The following is a 16,399-nucleotide window of genomic DNA, read 5'->3' as shown; positions in this document are numbered from 1 at the left end:
CTAAGTTATAATATTTAATTAAATTTAGAGACTAATTAGTACCTTTTCCATGGAGGAAAACTCCTTTGTCAAAGAATTTACGCGTAAAAGTCTTAGAAACTGAAAAATAATGCGAAGATTTTTTAACAATTTGTATAATTATTAACTTTACACTGTTTTTCTACATTATTTCGATTAAAAGTTAAGCAATTACGATGTACTTCTTTAATTTCTCTGGGGAATTACATCTTCGGCTTCTTCATAAGCTGTAGTTCTAAGCAGACGACGGTGGGTAAGTGGTCACATAGCCTTTGACCTTTGTGATTTCCACTTATTATTTGTTATTTTAAAATTCTATTAGCAAGTTTGTAAAAAAATGAAAAAAATTATGGGCAAATTAGTATAAGATTTTACAAAATTTTCTATTGGCAAGTTTGTGAAAAAATTTCAAAAGTATGGGCAAATTAGTATATGTTTTTGCAAACTTTTCGAGGGGTAAGTTACAACGAGTATTGGCAAGTTTGTAAAAAAAGTTTGTAAAAAATCTATTGCTAAATTAGGACCTCCCCTCCTTTAGCGAGAGTTAGTGCTTTTCAGAGCAAGAAATTCTCTTGACAAATGTTTTGTTTTCACTGACCCAAAACACTGGAAAAACCACGTTCCGCGCCGTTTTTTCAAAATTTCGCGTTTTCTGGGCGGCAAGAACGGAATTGGTTTTCTATTTTCCGCAAATCTTTACGGAAAGGAAAGCGGTGGCCAATAGGAATCCGACTCCAAAATTACAGAAGTATCCGACCCCACAGATAAATAGGGCCCTCCCTCATTCCCGATCCTTTAGAAATAAGTTAAAGGAAGAAAACTCGCTCTTTAAGACAAGCCCTCATGGTACAGTGCCTTACGGCTGCGCGAGCGACCCAAGTTCGAATCCCGGCTGCGACCGAGAAAAATTTTAATTAAAATAAAATTTCTAAGCTCAGTTCCACCTATGGGTGGGTTGATATACTATAGAGTTACTTTTAAGGTAAAAACTACCGATAACGAAAGCGAAAACCCCGGTCCCAACTACTACCACTACTACTACTATTCTAGGAGAGCGATAGCTCTCTTAGATAAGACCTCATACCGACTTTAATGTATAAGGATGGTTTTTTGATTGGTTATAACTTTTTTTGTATCGTATTAACTGCTTTGAAAAAATTCCACAGAACCACAATTCGGGCCCTCAATATGTGGTTAAAATTTCAAGAAGATCCACCCATTAGTTTATTGTATAAAAAATAAAGTTGCTAAGGGTGGTTTTCATTTCCATAAATTAATCAGCCCTTTTGGTGAAGAAGTTAAATTTTCCCATAGAAATAACATGGAGTTTTTTTCAAATTTAGCCATTTTGTCGCCACCCTTTTGAAATGAAATATTCGTTTGTTACGTTTGGGAACGGTTTTATATCAAAATTTAAACCTTTTTCTAGGACCATTTTTAAGGTTTTTGAGAAAAATTAATTTTAAGTATGTTTAATTTTAAATTTTAAAAACTACCCCAATCTGCGATATTTTAGCATGGATACGCTCTTTTATTGGTAAATATCAGCGCGACCAATATTGGCCTTTTTTTACGTAAAGTTGCGTCATAATAATCCGATTGTTTCTTCTTAATGCCTTTTGGTTGAAATGGCCTATCGATAGTGAGATAAGACTGCTTTAATATTGCCGCCGTGACAAATTACCCCGTTTGCGGTCGAAATTTTTGCATGGTTTTTAAACAATTTTTTTCTGGTGACGGTTCTCCTTTAATAGCTCTTTTCCCCTTTTTCACCCCGTTTGTGGCCGCCATTTTTTTAAGGGAAAAAAATTTGAGAGTGGGTCCTTTTTCGTTGCCATTTTCATATTTTTTGAGGATTTGCTCATGGATGGATTTTAAATATAATATAAAGTAGGTTTCAAGCTTTAATATAAGCCTAATTTCATAATTTTCCACCTTTTTATTGTCCCACAATCTATTTCTAAACTTGGCACTTTCTTTAAGGCGGTGAAATTGCGCTAAGCCTTGGCCTACCGTTAATTTTTGCCATTTATAAAAATGTTTACCTCTTGTTGTTACTTCGCCTTCTCGTATCGTCGTATTTTTAAAGTTTAGACTTTGAAAGTAGTGCTTAGTTTTCTTAAATATTACTTAATTGTATAAAATTTCAATATTATAATTGCCTAAAACGTCCGTATTAACGAATTCAATGTTTTTTGTTGAAGGGACGCGCCTTGCATTTGAATTTCGTTCCCTCGAAACTACCCCCTTTAAGAGACCGGCCGCCGGAGGCTTTTTCTTCTACGCCCTCTCGGTCGCTCGTTCAGCCCCGATTCCCCCGAAAACAGCTGTAGTGACTCTGTTATTTACCAAAAATGTATGCGGTCAGTGTGTTGTTTTTGCATTTTAATGCTTCTAATCGTGGTGCACGTCGAGGTTTACGAATCCAACGTGTGTTGCGTAATGAAAATCAAGGGTGGATACTATATGATCTAATGATCTATGCTTTAAAAGGAATTTGACGGCGACAGTCATGCAAAAACGGTATTAGGCCTTGCCAAAAGTTGACTAAGCTATAGTGAGCCTTCGTCAGTCAATGATATAAGAAATTGACCCTCGGATATCCTCTGACTAGGAGATGGTTATAAAGTTCCTAACTCTCGATTTTGGAGGTAGATACTGTCTAGTGACACTTAAAGTAACGACTTAATCTTATAAACAGACTACCATCATAAGCCCATATCGTAAATTCACCGATGTTGATATCTAAGCTTACTTGAAATACCAATACCAATTTTTTTAACTCAATGAATCTTAAATATCAACATCAAAAATTATCTTCTGATAGAGATATCTACTTATATTCCATTCAAATTTCTCGCAACATTTCAAATTAACGAATAGAAATGTGCAAATGAAGTTCAAACTGATTAATTGGGCAAATTGCTATATTGGTCACCATTACCGATCACAGATAGATTTGCGCCCTTCAGTAGTGTTTATTATGCTTGTGAAATGGTAAGCGAAATCTGTGATTAAAATTTAAAATAGACATGAGCAAAAACAGCTTTATTCATATCAACTCGATTACCGAATATCTAAATTTGACTAAAATTAACAATATATTCTATTCATGGTTAAAAATCTTGTTTGAAGCAGCAAGCCATCTAATCCTTATTTACCTTCTTTTGAAAAAAAATAATAGGTTGATACCTCTTTCAGTAGATGATTCATTGATATTTCCGTTTCATTGAGTTTAAAAAAAATTCGTTCCACCATTGGTTGATTTTCAATATCGACCAATCGATAATCACAAATTTTAATAACTAAATTACAAAGACCGGTTCAAAACCATATTAGTTTTGAAACGATTAAATTATAATTTTAAACATATATACTAGTTAATTCCTCGTAGGTAATTAGTTTATTGCCTTAGTGAAATTAATGCTGAATATTACATACACAAAGTAAATAATAAATTAACTTCTAAAATTTAAATGTAAAGTGTGTGCATTATTTCCCAATTAATAAAAGATATCCACCTATTTTCATTCAAATTAATTTCTAATTTGTGGATAATGGATAGAAAATGTCGAGCTCTAATAGGGACTTGGCAGTACTACGTCATGCAACGTCAGGCTACCTTCCACTAGTGCTAAAAAACATACCAGGAGGAGGGGCTTATATAGCTTTCATTCTGTTAAAAAAACATACCATAATGGCGCTGGGGGCGGAGTTAAGCCCGGATTGCCAAGTCCCTATTGCGATATAGCTAAAATCAATCCCACTGGCTATTTATAATACAATATAACCTTTGCCCTATGTTTACTGTTTTGAATTTTATTTGTAAAATTTAAAACATAAAATAGTAATACAATTTTTTAAATTAAATAATTATTAATAAATTTCAATAAAATAAATTCTGGTTAAATACATAACACTACTTTTTATTAAGTTTCTGAAATTATCAGAGCTAAATATCAAAGACACATATTTAATTGCTCTCATTTCGACACAACTGCAACCGTATAGATTTATTCATTTAATAACATTTCTCATTTCTAATTATTTAAATTCAAAGGGCTGTATTAACTTTTAAAGGTGAAAACCCAGCTGACTTAGAAGTAAAAAAATACCAGGCTGCCAGGCTGTCTCTAACACAACAGAGTTGGCCATTCTCGCTTATGAGAAATGAATCCTTGTCATATGCGTCTCTGGACTTTAGGAGCTCCAGGACTCCCAACTGAAGCAGGGTGGGAAATAGGGATTTTTTTAAAACTAGACATTGGGCCAGCGACCCCCTGCCCAGGAATAAATGAACTGGTCCATGACCATTGACCAGGGCGCGGCGTCTGCTAAACTAAAGAAGTGGGTAATTAAAATAGTTGAGATAATGTCTGGACCCTGGTTACCCTAGAATTTCCTTAGTGGTCCTGTGGACCACTGCTCCCCCTCCGATTTAATTTTTAAACTGGTCATTTTCCCTGTGCCACCGCCTTATTTACAACGCTGAACTGAAGATTTCTTTTGACCGGACCATAGCCTACTCGATCACGCGCAACACGTCGCAAGCTGCTTGCGCTATAGCGCGAGTCAGGGTGGGAAATAAGGATTTTTTTAAACTAGACATTAGGCCAGAGACCCTCCTGACTTGGAATAAATAAACTGGTCCGTGACCATTGGCCAGAGAACGTCGTCTGCTAAGCTAAGGAAGTGGATAATTAAAATATTAGAATTTTAATGTGTGGACTCTGGTTACCCTTGAATTTTTTAGTAGTCTCGTGGACCACTGACCCCCCTCCGATTTAATTTTTGAACTGTAACAGGCAGTTTTTAAACTCGTCATTTGCCCTGTGTTACCGCCTTATTTCCCACGCTGGCGCGAGTTGCTTTGCGTTGTCGAGTGCGTGATGGAGCGGGCTATGCCTGGAGTCCCAACCCCCGTTACTTACTACCAAAATACCCACTAGCATAGCCCACTCGATCACGCTCTCTTTTCCCCGGCTACATATTTTGAAGAGGGCACTTTTTAGGCGTATTTATTAACAATCTTGGATCACCTTTGTGGACTTTTAGGGTAGCCCTTATAAATTGAGTCGGCATTGCCCTGACTATATTGTGTTTAAGGTTTATAAGCTTAATATCAAACAGACGTTAGTTAATGCTACAAAAAAGTTCGAAATTGATAATCTCGGATCGTCTTTGAGAAGTTTTATGGATATCCGAATTTCATATTGGGCTTATGAAAAGTTTGAGCTAAAGGTTAAACAGACATAGGCTAAATCAGCGTTTTAAAAAATTGTGTAAAACTGTCAATTTGGTCCTATTTGTGGAATTTTTAGGGGAGCGCCTCGCGTTTCAATAAAGGGTTGTAAAAAATTGTATTATGTTAATTACAATAAGAATACAAACTTTCAATGAGTTACGTTTTTATTTTTTGGAGTATCATTATAAATAAATGACTGATTGAGCTAAAGTTACGGTCCCCTTTTTATATGTTTCTGCTTAGTGTAGATTTTGAAAATGTAAAACAGTTTCTTAACAATCTTAATTAAAATGAAGACTGAAGGAGCAGATATTAATCAAAAATGTCTTGATTAGAATCAAGTCCTAAAAAGTATCGATAAGACTGAGGTTATCACTTGACTGAAGGATCAGATATTAATTTTTCTTTTTAATTGAAACTTAAAGGCATTCTTAAGAAAAAACAACGTTCCATTACCGTTTTCCGTTGAAATAACTTATTTTACAGGTAATCAATTTCAAAAATTTACTTATCTCGGGTTTTCGGGCACAATTCCATTCCTCCAAAACATTTTATCATTACATTACTTTTGAGAGATAACGTGTCAAAATAAGCTTTAAAACAATAGAAAACTGAATGAGCGGTCTGTTTAGCCATGACCAAAACCTTCAAATCAGTGTTGCTAATGTTAGAAAGTGGATTTTCCCACTTCCATTTTAAAAATTTGCCGCATTTCCCACACCCCCTTTTTTACAGTCATATTTATCTGGACTATTTTATCATACTAAGTTTAATATGGAATATCACTCCGCATGGCTTTGACAATATGTACAAATGCTATAAAGCTTTAAAATTCTCAAAATATGCTTTCTTTTTTTCAGTGCCAAACTTAAAATCACCGAATTTATTTCAAAATGTCGCTTGAAATTATTAAACCGGATAAAATTTTCGAAAATGCACTAATTTTAACTGTGCAGTTAAAATTAGTGCATTTTTGAAAATTTTGCACTATTAACCCTTGAACAGGAAAATTCCGACATTTGATTGATTTCGGATAAATATTACTTTTTCCCCACAGAGCCTAAAACCAAACCTAAATCTCCCACGATGTGGGAAATTACCCAAACATTGGCAACACTGCTTTAAAAACTTACAACAAGCACACTTTCGAGACATGTTCTGAACAAATTAGTGCTTAACCCGCTAATAGTACGACCACAGAGAATTGATGTAAACTGCAGTTGAAATATATTCATGTGCGACCTGCGGCACTGAATGGTCTCTAACCATTGTTTGAAACTAGAGAGAGAAATAGTGAGCAGCATTAATCATGTCCTGAGCTACGAGAATGAACAGTATGACTGTTGACTGAAGTACACTAGACATTACATCATTTTTCATAACCACGAGTAAAAAATCTAACTGTCCCTACTTAATTTTCCGCCATTGTCTTAAAACGTATCCACTGCGAAGCATGCCGGGCACAAATGAGGGAATGTCATACACGTACTCTCTCAAAAGTGATTAATGTAATGATAAAATGTTTTGGGGGAATGGAATTGTGCCCGAAAACCCGAGATAAGTAAATTTTTGAAATTGATTACCTGTAAAATAAGTTATTTCAACGGAAAACGGTATCCACTACGACCTGATATGTTTTGGTCTGGTTAATCGTGATCAGAGTGTGATCTTGTAGACGTCTGATTTGAGGGCCAATAGGGACTTGAACCGAGTTCAGTAGAGGTTCACCTTCATTGTTTACTCCCAATAGTTTCTTCATTGTTTCGGAATTTATATAATTTTCTGTAAAGGCGTTTAAATAAAATCTTTTAACTTTAATAATGTTGGTTTTAGTGCCAGTTTTAGGGTCTAGAATGTCCATAGAATAGTTCTATGGTCAAGCACACCCCCATTCACAAATATACGCATCTGTCCATAAGATTCTAATTCATTTTTAAGTTGCCCCAAATAATCGCCTGTGGGTAGCAAAGAACGCCGTCTGGCGAGAGGTAGACTAAACTGTCAGTGTCATAATAAAAACAAAGGTCACCTACCTTTTCAAGATGCTTTAATAAATGTAATCGCGCCATAGCTGTTGTGTAACAAGCGATAACTACGTTTCTAGTTACTAGTACGGTGTTTTCGTTGATTGTTAGTAAACTTATAACCTCTATATCCGGATTTAATATTATTGCGTATAATTTGTTGGCATCTTTGATTAATTCGGTAGAGTTGTGTCTTGTTTTTTGGCCAAATTTACCCCAAAAAGAGTTAAGCATAAGTTTGCTAAGGCATCTCAGGCCTTCATTTTTCTCTAATTTAGTAATATCTAGCTCTACACCCTCTTAGTCTTTGAAGCTTTCGATATAGTTCTCTTTATCTTCTTGAGTCTGGCAATCTGCCGGGAAGCCACTAGCTTGGGTTTTATACTCTAAAAAGGTATTAACGTAATCTTTAAACAGTCCTCCCTGTTTTGTTTTGGGGTCGTACTGTGCCACTTTGTATGACCAAGCCTCGTACATTCGTGTGATTTTGTACCCATTCTCTACTGCATGACGTAACTCATCGACTACCCATGTACCTCTCAATTCTCTTTGTTCAGGAGTATGTTCGCAATCGCCTTGAAACTGGGTTTTACAACATGTGTAGCATAATGGAAATGTTAATTTTCCGTTAATACGAGCAGTCAAAACAGGATGAATCAGGTTTTGCGCCGGTAAGACGTCACATTTAAGAAGTCCATCAAACGATGATATGTAGGGATAGTTGTCTAATATGATTTCAGGATGTCCTATAGGTATCTTGGATGTTTTGTTAATGAAAGGGTATAAACTTGTGAAATCCACGTAATGAATACGCTCTGATTCTGTTGTTTTATGGTATAGTTTTGTGGCACAACATCTTCCACCGAAGAAGGCATCACGCGGGTCCAATATTTTCGCTATTTTTTGCCTTATGTCGCTACGTTTTAAAAACTCTATTATTTCGGGTTTATTTGCTTTTTCTTCCTGCCAGTCGCACTCCCATTTGACATTTACTTTATAATTGAGGGATTCTAATTTAGCTAACACGCTCATGCTTCTAAAATATCTGGAATTCAAAGTCTGTGCAGGGTCTCCGTGCAAAGGCTTGTTTCTGTTTAGAGGAAAGTGCATTTTACATCCGTGATACTCAAATATTTCTTGGTTGATTTCGCAAAAACCGTCTACTTTATTTTTTTGTATTCTGGTTTCTCTCCCTCTAAAGGAAGATTGTATAGATATATTTCGTTTGTGCGCGGTCCATTCCAGCCATTCTATAGCCCCTATTGACTGATTTTCGCTAAGTCTGTAATAATTGGCTGGTATGATACCTATAGTATCGGGTTTAAGATAATTTCTGCAAAATACGTAAGAGCACACGCCGGGAAGAGTAACTGCCCCGCAATTAAATGGATCTACGCCCGTTACTTTAAAGAGTAGTGTACGAAAAGTTAAACAGCCTAGGAATAGTAAAACCGTATCGTTCTCACAGTAATAATTTAGTTCGTTCAAGAAGTCGAAACCTTTACCTTTACTATCTTCGGAGCTATGCCATTTTAAGAAGGCATCTAAATTTTTCCTTGTAAAATATTGACAACCATAAGCTTCGATAGGGGGGAGATTAGTTTCTATAACATAGTTGGTTTCATCCTGTCTATTTACATCAAATTTATGTTCTACGACATTGAATAAAAAATGTGGGAAATACCCTTTGGCTGCGTCGGGTATACCAAAAGTAGCGGGAAACTTTGCTAAAGCTACAGGGATGAAATTATAAGAATCCAGAATTTTAGAAATGAAATTTAAACAATTTCATTTCTAAAATTCGAGTTCCGTTAATTTTCAAAGACGGAACGAATTTTTCATCTCGATTAATGATTTCTCGAATTAGTAGTTGATTATCATAATTACTTCCAAAATGTGACAGTATGATGACGTTCTTAACGGCATGCAATTGCATTAAATAATCTAGAAATAAAGCTATAGGATTCCCGCCTGAAAATTGTTGTTTACGCTTACCAAACTGACTTCACATAATACAATTGAAATTTAGGGACGTTTCATCTATGCAATGCTCACACACGGTTGTGCTGACTAATAGGATAGCCTGGTGTTCGTAGGCCCCCAACTTTTCCTGACATACCTTCGTTTGTACGCATTCTATATCTTAACAGAGGGCACTTTCAGAGGTTTGTCTGTGATAACCTGGATATAACACAAGTGATTGCTCGGCTGATATTTCTTACAGACCTGACAATATATCTCTCCACACGTATGCATCTCAGTTCTTAGGGAAAAATCAATAATTTTTAAGCAGTCTTTGCAGTGAAAAAGACGTTCACATAGAGGCTTTTTATTGCTGGAAGATGCTAAGTGACTTTGATAGCAATCATCGCCTAAGAATTTCCGTAAACAAAACCCACAAGCTATCTGGGGGCCTTGACAGATAGTGGGTCTCATACAATTAAAGCAAAAGTCATTACATTTATGAGATTGTATTCGCCAATAGGGGGTGAGGCATTTTTCGCAGAATAGGTCATGGTTGAAAAGGGGTTTTAAATATGTAATAACATTATAATGGTTATTTTCATTCAATAAAAAAGACGGGGCCTACTATCATCGGGATCGTTTTCGCCTAAAATCAAGATAGGAACGCTATTTTCGAATTTGTAGACGAAAATCGAATATTTATTTAAATAAACTTTGAACTTTTCAAAAGACTCAGCCGTCCCACACTCACTAACCCTTACGTCTGCCTTACGACATAGGTCTAAAGCAGCCTCTTTTTGGGATTTATTCCCCGGTCTTGCCCTAGATATAGCTTCGTATTGAGTTTTCAGAGCCTCTGTTGTATCGTCTGTGTAAGCTCTATGCGCTATAGCCACACAAAGGGATTTGGCTAAACACAGGTTATCAGAACTGACTATACGTACAATACCACGTCTATCTTGACAGAATAGATTGAAAGGTTTAATACCTCGGGCTACAGAGCGCCCTTGGCCCTCAGGCAACCTTACAATGCTAAAAATAATTTTAACAGGACCAAGGAAAAATGCTTCCATTTCGTCATCATAAAGCATAACGCTAAGCTGGTCAAAAGGAATATTAGGGTCGACTTGATCTGCTCTTCTAAAAGATAATTCTAGTTCAGACCTACAAATATTTGCCGCACTCTTTAAAGTAATTTGGACGTAGTCTGTAGGCCTGTACTTACTAAGAACACATTTGGTTACGGTACATACACTAGCGACGGGATCTTCAGTAACTCTTAGAACTACCTCTCGACCATACATGTTAAAATGTTTGTAAAATCTCTCACTTTGACCTAGTATCTCACAAGAAGGTACGTTGTCAATAGGTGTAGGCGGGTACGGTTCTCCTCCTCCCCATTGTACATCAATTTCTTCGTCAGAAAGGGCCTCTACAGATCCGCTCTCCCTCGGTAAGGTACCATTCAATGGTGTCTCCTCTACGGGTGGTCCTTGATCTTTTCCGTAAAAAAAATGCGGCTATCTCTTTGTCATATTGCGAGTTGTTGAAGTCGACGATTTGAGCATCCTCTTCCCGTATACCGCGCTCAATTTCTTATTGTCGTTTCGCTAGGCGATCTGAGTATTCAGTTCTTAAGGGACTAGGAATTAGATTCCTTAGGTTTTCCAATTCTTCTATGGTGGTACAGTCCTCTGGTGTTCGAACAACTGTTTTCATATATTCGAGTAAGTCGAGGCAGGCTTGAATGACATTTAAGTCAGCCTGTACTACAAGTTGTGGTAGAGTCTGAGGTCCGTACATCGGATCTATTCGCAGATAGGCGCATAGGTAGAAATAAAACTCATATATTAAACGTAACGACCAAGGTCTATTTATAGTCAGTTCGTTCAAAGTTGTACTAAGAGTTTCAGGATCCATGTTTATCATTCGGTGTTTGAAGATCGACTGTGTATTTTGATCATTTCTTCAGCCGCTTTTATACTAAATTTCTTAATAGACACGCCCACATTCCTCAATAATTTAACAATAGCCTGATTTATTGCTTATCAGTCACCAGATGCTTTCTCACAATGCATTTCTGACACACGCTTGTTAATAGTTTACCGATTTTATAACTAAAGAACGCTGGATTTGCTTTATGTCAAATAAAAGGTCAACAAAAGAGCGGCCTATAAATAGAATTTTGTTATAAACACTGCAAATAAGGGACAATTTTACTGGGGTAATAAATAAAAAACATGGTGTGTAAAGCATTTCTGGAGATTCTCAAATGAGAAAATATCCTTTGTTATCTTCAAGTCTGTTAAATAATAACGTTCCGAATTTCTCTAACAGGTCATAAAAACCCTTGTACACTTTTCAAAAAAAAATGCTACCTTAAGCTAACGAAATTTCTTAATAGACACGCCCACATAATTCAATCGTTCAACAATAGCCTGATTTATTGCTTGATCTTACCAGTTAACGGATGTTTTTCTCACTATGCATTTTCGGACACACGCCTGTTAATAGTTTTCCGATTTTATAATAAAAGAACGTTGGATTTGCTTTATGTGAAATAAATTGTCAAGAAAAGAGTGGTCCATAAATAGATTTTTTGTTACAAACACAGCAAATAAGAGACAATACTTTATTAGGGTAATAAATAAAAAACATGGTGTGTAAAAAGTTTCTAGTGATTCTCAATTGTGAAAATATCCTTTGTTATCTTCAAGTCTGTTAAATAATAACGTTCCGAATTTCTCTAACAGGTCATAAAAACCCTTGTACACTTTTCAAAAAAATTCTAACCTATGACAAGATAGTTTCTCACGGTCATGAGTCACACTATGGTTGTGTAGGAGAGAAGTCAGCCTACACAATTAAAAAAAGCAAAGAATCACAAAATAAATTCCGTTCATAACAATGCAATAGCACGGGTCAACCACCTCCTAAAGCCCTTGCCTGAACGTGTTTACGGAATAGGCAATAAAATATTTTTAATCAGGTAGCAACTAGGCATTTAAATATAACGTATTTAATTCCTTAAGAGGCTAAATTTCGAAAGTTTTTTAGTAGAGACAGCGCCAATTGAGCTAGTATTCGTTATGAAAAGGTTTATCTGCGGATCAAAATTCTCAAAACAAGTCGAATAGCAAACATTAGACGTCTTTCGCAGGAATAGAACAAAAGACCTTTCTCCACCGATGTGTATACAAAACTGGCATAACAAAAGGCGTAAAACTCCGAAATGCTATTGATTGGGTTAATTTGTGATTAATGATAATTTTCGCTACTGGCTAGTGTAGTGATAGACTGTAGTACAGTCCCGGACAAAAGTTTCTGGACATTTTCATTTGGCTGCCATTTTGTTCCTATTTGAGCTAGAGTAACAAAATAGGACTTTCTAGATGGGTAGCCTTCTTAAAATTATTTTAATATTAAAAATGACACGATGGAACTAATAGGGCGTAAGCCATAGCGCAAATGGTTACGAAATAATGCTTCAAATGGATCAGCAATGCTATCGTTGCACGCGTCTTGTCATGTAGAATCCAAAACTGTTTTCAAATTGTCAATCGGTTCAGACAATCAAAAGTTGTGACAAAAAACGTGACGTTAAAAACATTGGCAAATAAGCCTAACGAATATTTATTTCATCTTTATCAACTTAGCTCAGTAGTAAAACATTACGATCAGAAAACAGGATGTTCAAGCCATAGCATAGTTTTACTCTGAAATTATAGAAATGAGGTTTTAAGAATTACGTTCAGTAATGTGGCGATTTATTAGTTAATTGCCAGTAGGGTCTTGATTTTAAAAGGACAATAGGGTTCCAATTTAGAAATAAAGGTTTTGGATGGCGCTTTGGAAAGTAGAAATTTTGGATTTGTGTGCAAGGTAGTGTTAAGTCTGTGAATTTGGAATAATAAGCAAGTTGTGATTGCTAAAGTGGAAGGATTTTCGACATTAAAAATATTCCATAATGCGCGAAGTTTGCGTTTTGGGTTGAATTCTTTCTGAAGTAAATGTTTTAAGCTCTTTAAGAAAAAATATTTTGTGTAGCTTCCGGGTGGGTGGGTTTTCGATGATTAATGTTTTTGTGTCTTTTCGGTAAATAATGTTTGGGTGTCTTTTCGGTAAATAATGTTTGGGTGTCTTTTCGGTATAAAAATGTTTGGTTGGATTTTGTTAGGAAATGTTTTGAGTGCTTGGAGGATAAATATCGTGGCCGAACTCCAGTTTGCAGAATAGGTGACGTGTCTACCATGGAAATGTAGCGGAGAATCGGGAATGAAGATTCACGATGACATGAATTAGAGAAGAATGTAACAACGACAAATTCTTGAAGAAGGATGCGAATATTAATTCTCATTGTGAAATGGATGGTAATCTCCGAAGATAATGGTTCGAATTATTATATTATTTATGTTAAAAAGACTCACTTGTCCTAATGACATGAAAATATTGATATTCGAATACTTCTCCTTTTGTCTGGAAGTTTAATTTTTCCACCACTTTTGAAATTAGACAACTATAGTCTGTCAAACGAAAGAAGAGCCCTGAGAAATTTGTCCAAATTGGTGTCGCCACCATCGACCCCATAGTAATTTATCAACTTGTTTTATTTGTCAATAGTCGTCTGTAATATAGTCTGCTATAAACAGATAGCCTTAATCGCAATAGAACCAATACATTTTGCAATATATATTTAATATGTTTATGTTTCATGGTTTTTACGATCATCGAGTAATAAAGAATATAAAACAAAATTAACGACAAGACACCAGTTTTATCTTTGTTGAACTAGCATTGCAATATATTTTAATGACATAAGTTAAAGTACTTGTCATATATTGCAAAATGTATTGGTTCTATTGCGATTAAGCCTATCTGTTTATAGCAGACTATATTACAGACGACTATTGACAAAACAAAGCAAGTTGATAAATTACTATGGGGTCGATGGTGGCGACACCAATTTGGACAAATTTCTCAGGGCTCTTCTTTCGTTTGACAGACTATATCTCTTTAAATTTTAGAATGCCATATATTTTTTGTTAAATCTAAGGTTAATTTTAGAACGTTGTATTTAAAAAAGTAGTCTACAAATAATGAATGAAGTGGATTTTAATGTGTATATAAAAAACTATATAAGTAGTTCACTGGAACTTACACAGTCATCAACATAATAATAATAATAGGGGCTGGGCTTCATGAAACGAAAAAAAAATACCTTTTGCATTTTATTTCCGAGTAGGTAGGCTGCCTTGTTTTTTAAGCTTGCAGCATGGCAATCACTTAATTCATCAGCCACGCCAAAGTGTATAATCACTGTAAACAAGTGCCTACCTACGTTGGAGATGATGTTACGATTTACGTTTATTCACTAATGAAAATATTCAGGAATTTTATCATGAGTGTTTGCAAAAATTTAATCATGAATATTTTTGAAAATTTGATCATGAACATTTTTAAGAATTTCATCATGAATATTTTCATGAATTTAATCATGAAAATTTAGAAAAATCAATCATGATAACTAAGAAAAAAATCTATCATGAATATTTCGAAAAAACTTCTTCATGAATATATAGAGAAAAAATGCATCATGAATACTTGGAAAAAAATAAATCTTGAATATTTTCAAATTATAACGAATGGTTTTATAGATGTTAAGCCTAAAAGTGTCTGACCTTTCCTAGACGTCCTTAAGATTTAAATTGAAATTCCCAATGTAAAAAACTCGATGTCTCAGATTAGTGGTGTCTTTGAAATTTGAGTAACAAATGGTATATAGGGTATAGAACATGGGTCGTCTTCCAGTACTAATTTCTGTATTGGTATACTTACGACGGTTTATTTACTTATTCAAAAAACGCGATATAGGATTGATTGACGTATAAACAGCTAGTAATGTGTTCAAAACTTGTTCAATATCTCGATTTACATATTAGAACTGAAAAATAGCTTTTAGGTTTTATCGATTCACATGGGTATACGGACTAAACCCTTCCAAGACAAAGAACCCCAGGGATAATCTCCCATCCCCAGACAAAATCCTCGATTGTTAACCCTATCCGAGAAAAGTGAAAAATCCCCCGATAATTATCCCCATCATACAAAAAATACAATATCAATATAATCCGAAACACTTCAGAAATCCGGTAGTGCAATAGATCAGGCGTTGGACTATTTCTAATTAATTCGTTGACTTTCATTCATTTCAAGGGAAAAAATAAGTTCAACCACTTAAAGAACACTTGTGGGAGTTTTAGAATTACTCATACCATTCACGGGGTCTCAGGAAACTCTTTGCCAAATTTCAACCTTCTGTTTTGGATAAAGAATGCGCGCGAGGAAATTTGTTTTCACGCTATAGGATAGGCAACTCTCCTATCTCTGACAGCAGCGTATTCTGTATATACTATATTTTCAGCTTCGGTTGTTACCACGCGCAAAGCTAGGTCTCTATGTTATGTAGCTTTGTGCGTGCTGACAAGGGACGAAGAAAAAAAAAGGATTATAAATATCCGCGAGATTTTTATCTCAAATGCACGGACCTGTAGGCTTTAGATTCAAATACGTGCATAGTCGTATGTAATCAATTGGTGGGACTTCAAACATTATCGAGGAACGTTGTGCTATTAAAAATAGCGAAAATTATTTCTTGAGATTCCCAAAAGATTTAGAAACGTAATAAATACTAACTCTAACATCCTTCTCTAATAGTCTAAATTAGTATTACTTGAAATTTTAAAAGTCACTGGCTCGACTATGAAGTCGACACTCGACAGTGGAGGCACTTCAACTTTTTTCGAAGCCTACTAGAATTTCCGCCCATACATTTGAGCTAAAACTCGCGGATATTTTAAATCCAGAGAATCATTATTTTCTTCGTTACATTGAGACCCAGCTTTGCGCGTGCTGACAACCCAAGCTGAATCAGATTATACAGAATAAGCTGTCGTCAGAAATAGGGGAGTTGCCTATCCTATAGCGTGAAAACAAATTTCCTCACGCGGATTTTTTTATCCATGCTCCTATGGTACCCAGTAGGATAAAAACCCTTGGAAGGAAAAACAGACTGAGATCCGCCTTTTTACATAAATAGAAATTGATTTTTAAAATTTTTAGCGGTAGAACTTTTGGTAAACATTATATT

The 16,399-nt window shown here is 35.4% G+C and overlaps 1 long non-coding RNA gene across 1 annotated transcript; it reads left to right on the top strand.

Annotated features, from left to right (window-relative positions):
* Positions 1-1,810: 1,810 nt before the first annotated feature.
* On the top strand, positions 1,811-5,473 carry LOC149607113 (uncharacterized). Its single transcript, XR_016377023.1, has 2 exons — positions 1,811-1,908; positions 2,223-5,473. It is a non-coding gene; the product is annotated as an uncharacterized LOC149607113 (long non-coding RNA).
* The last annotated feature ends 10,926 nt before the right edge of the window (positions 5,474-16,399 follow it).

The sequence above is a fragment of the Phalangium opilio genome, unplaced genomic scaffold, assembly GCF_054372755.1.
Source record: "Phalangium opilio isolate 3A_F unplaced genomic scaffold, DU_Popi_V2 ptg000352l_1, whole genome shotgun sequence".
NCBI classification, from domain to species: Eukaryota; Metazoa; Arthropoda; class Arachnida; order Opiliones; family Phalangiidae; genus Phalangium; species Phalangium opilio.
This window is presented reverse-complemented; position numbering and strand designations above follow the sequence as displayed.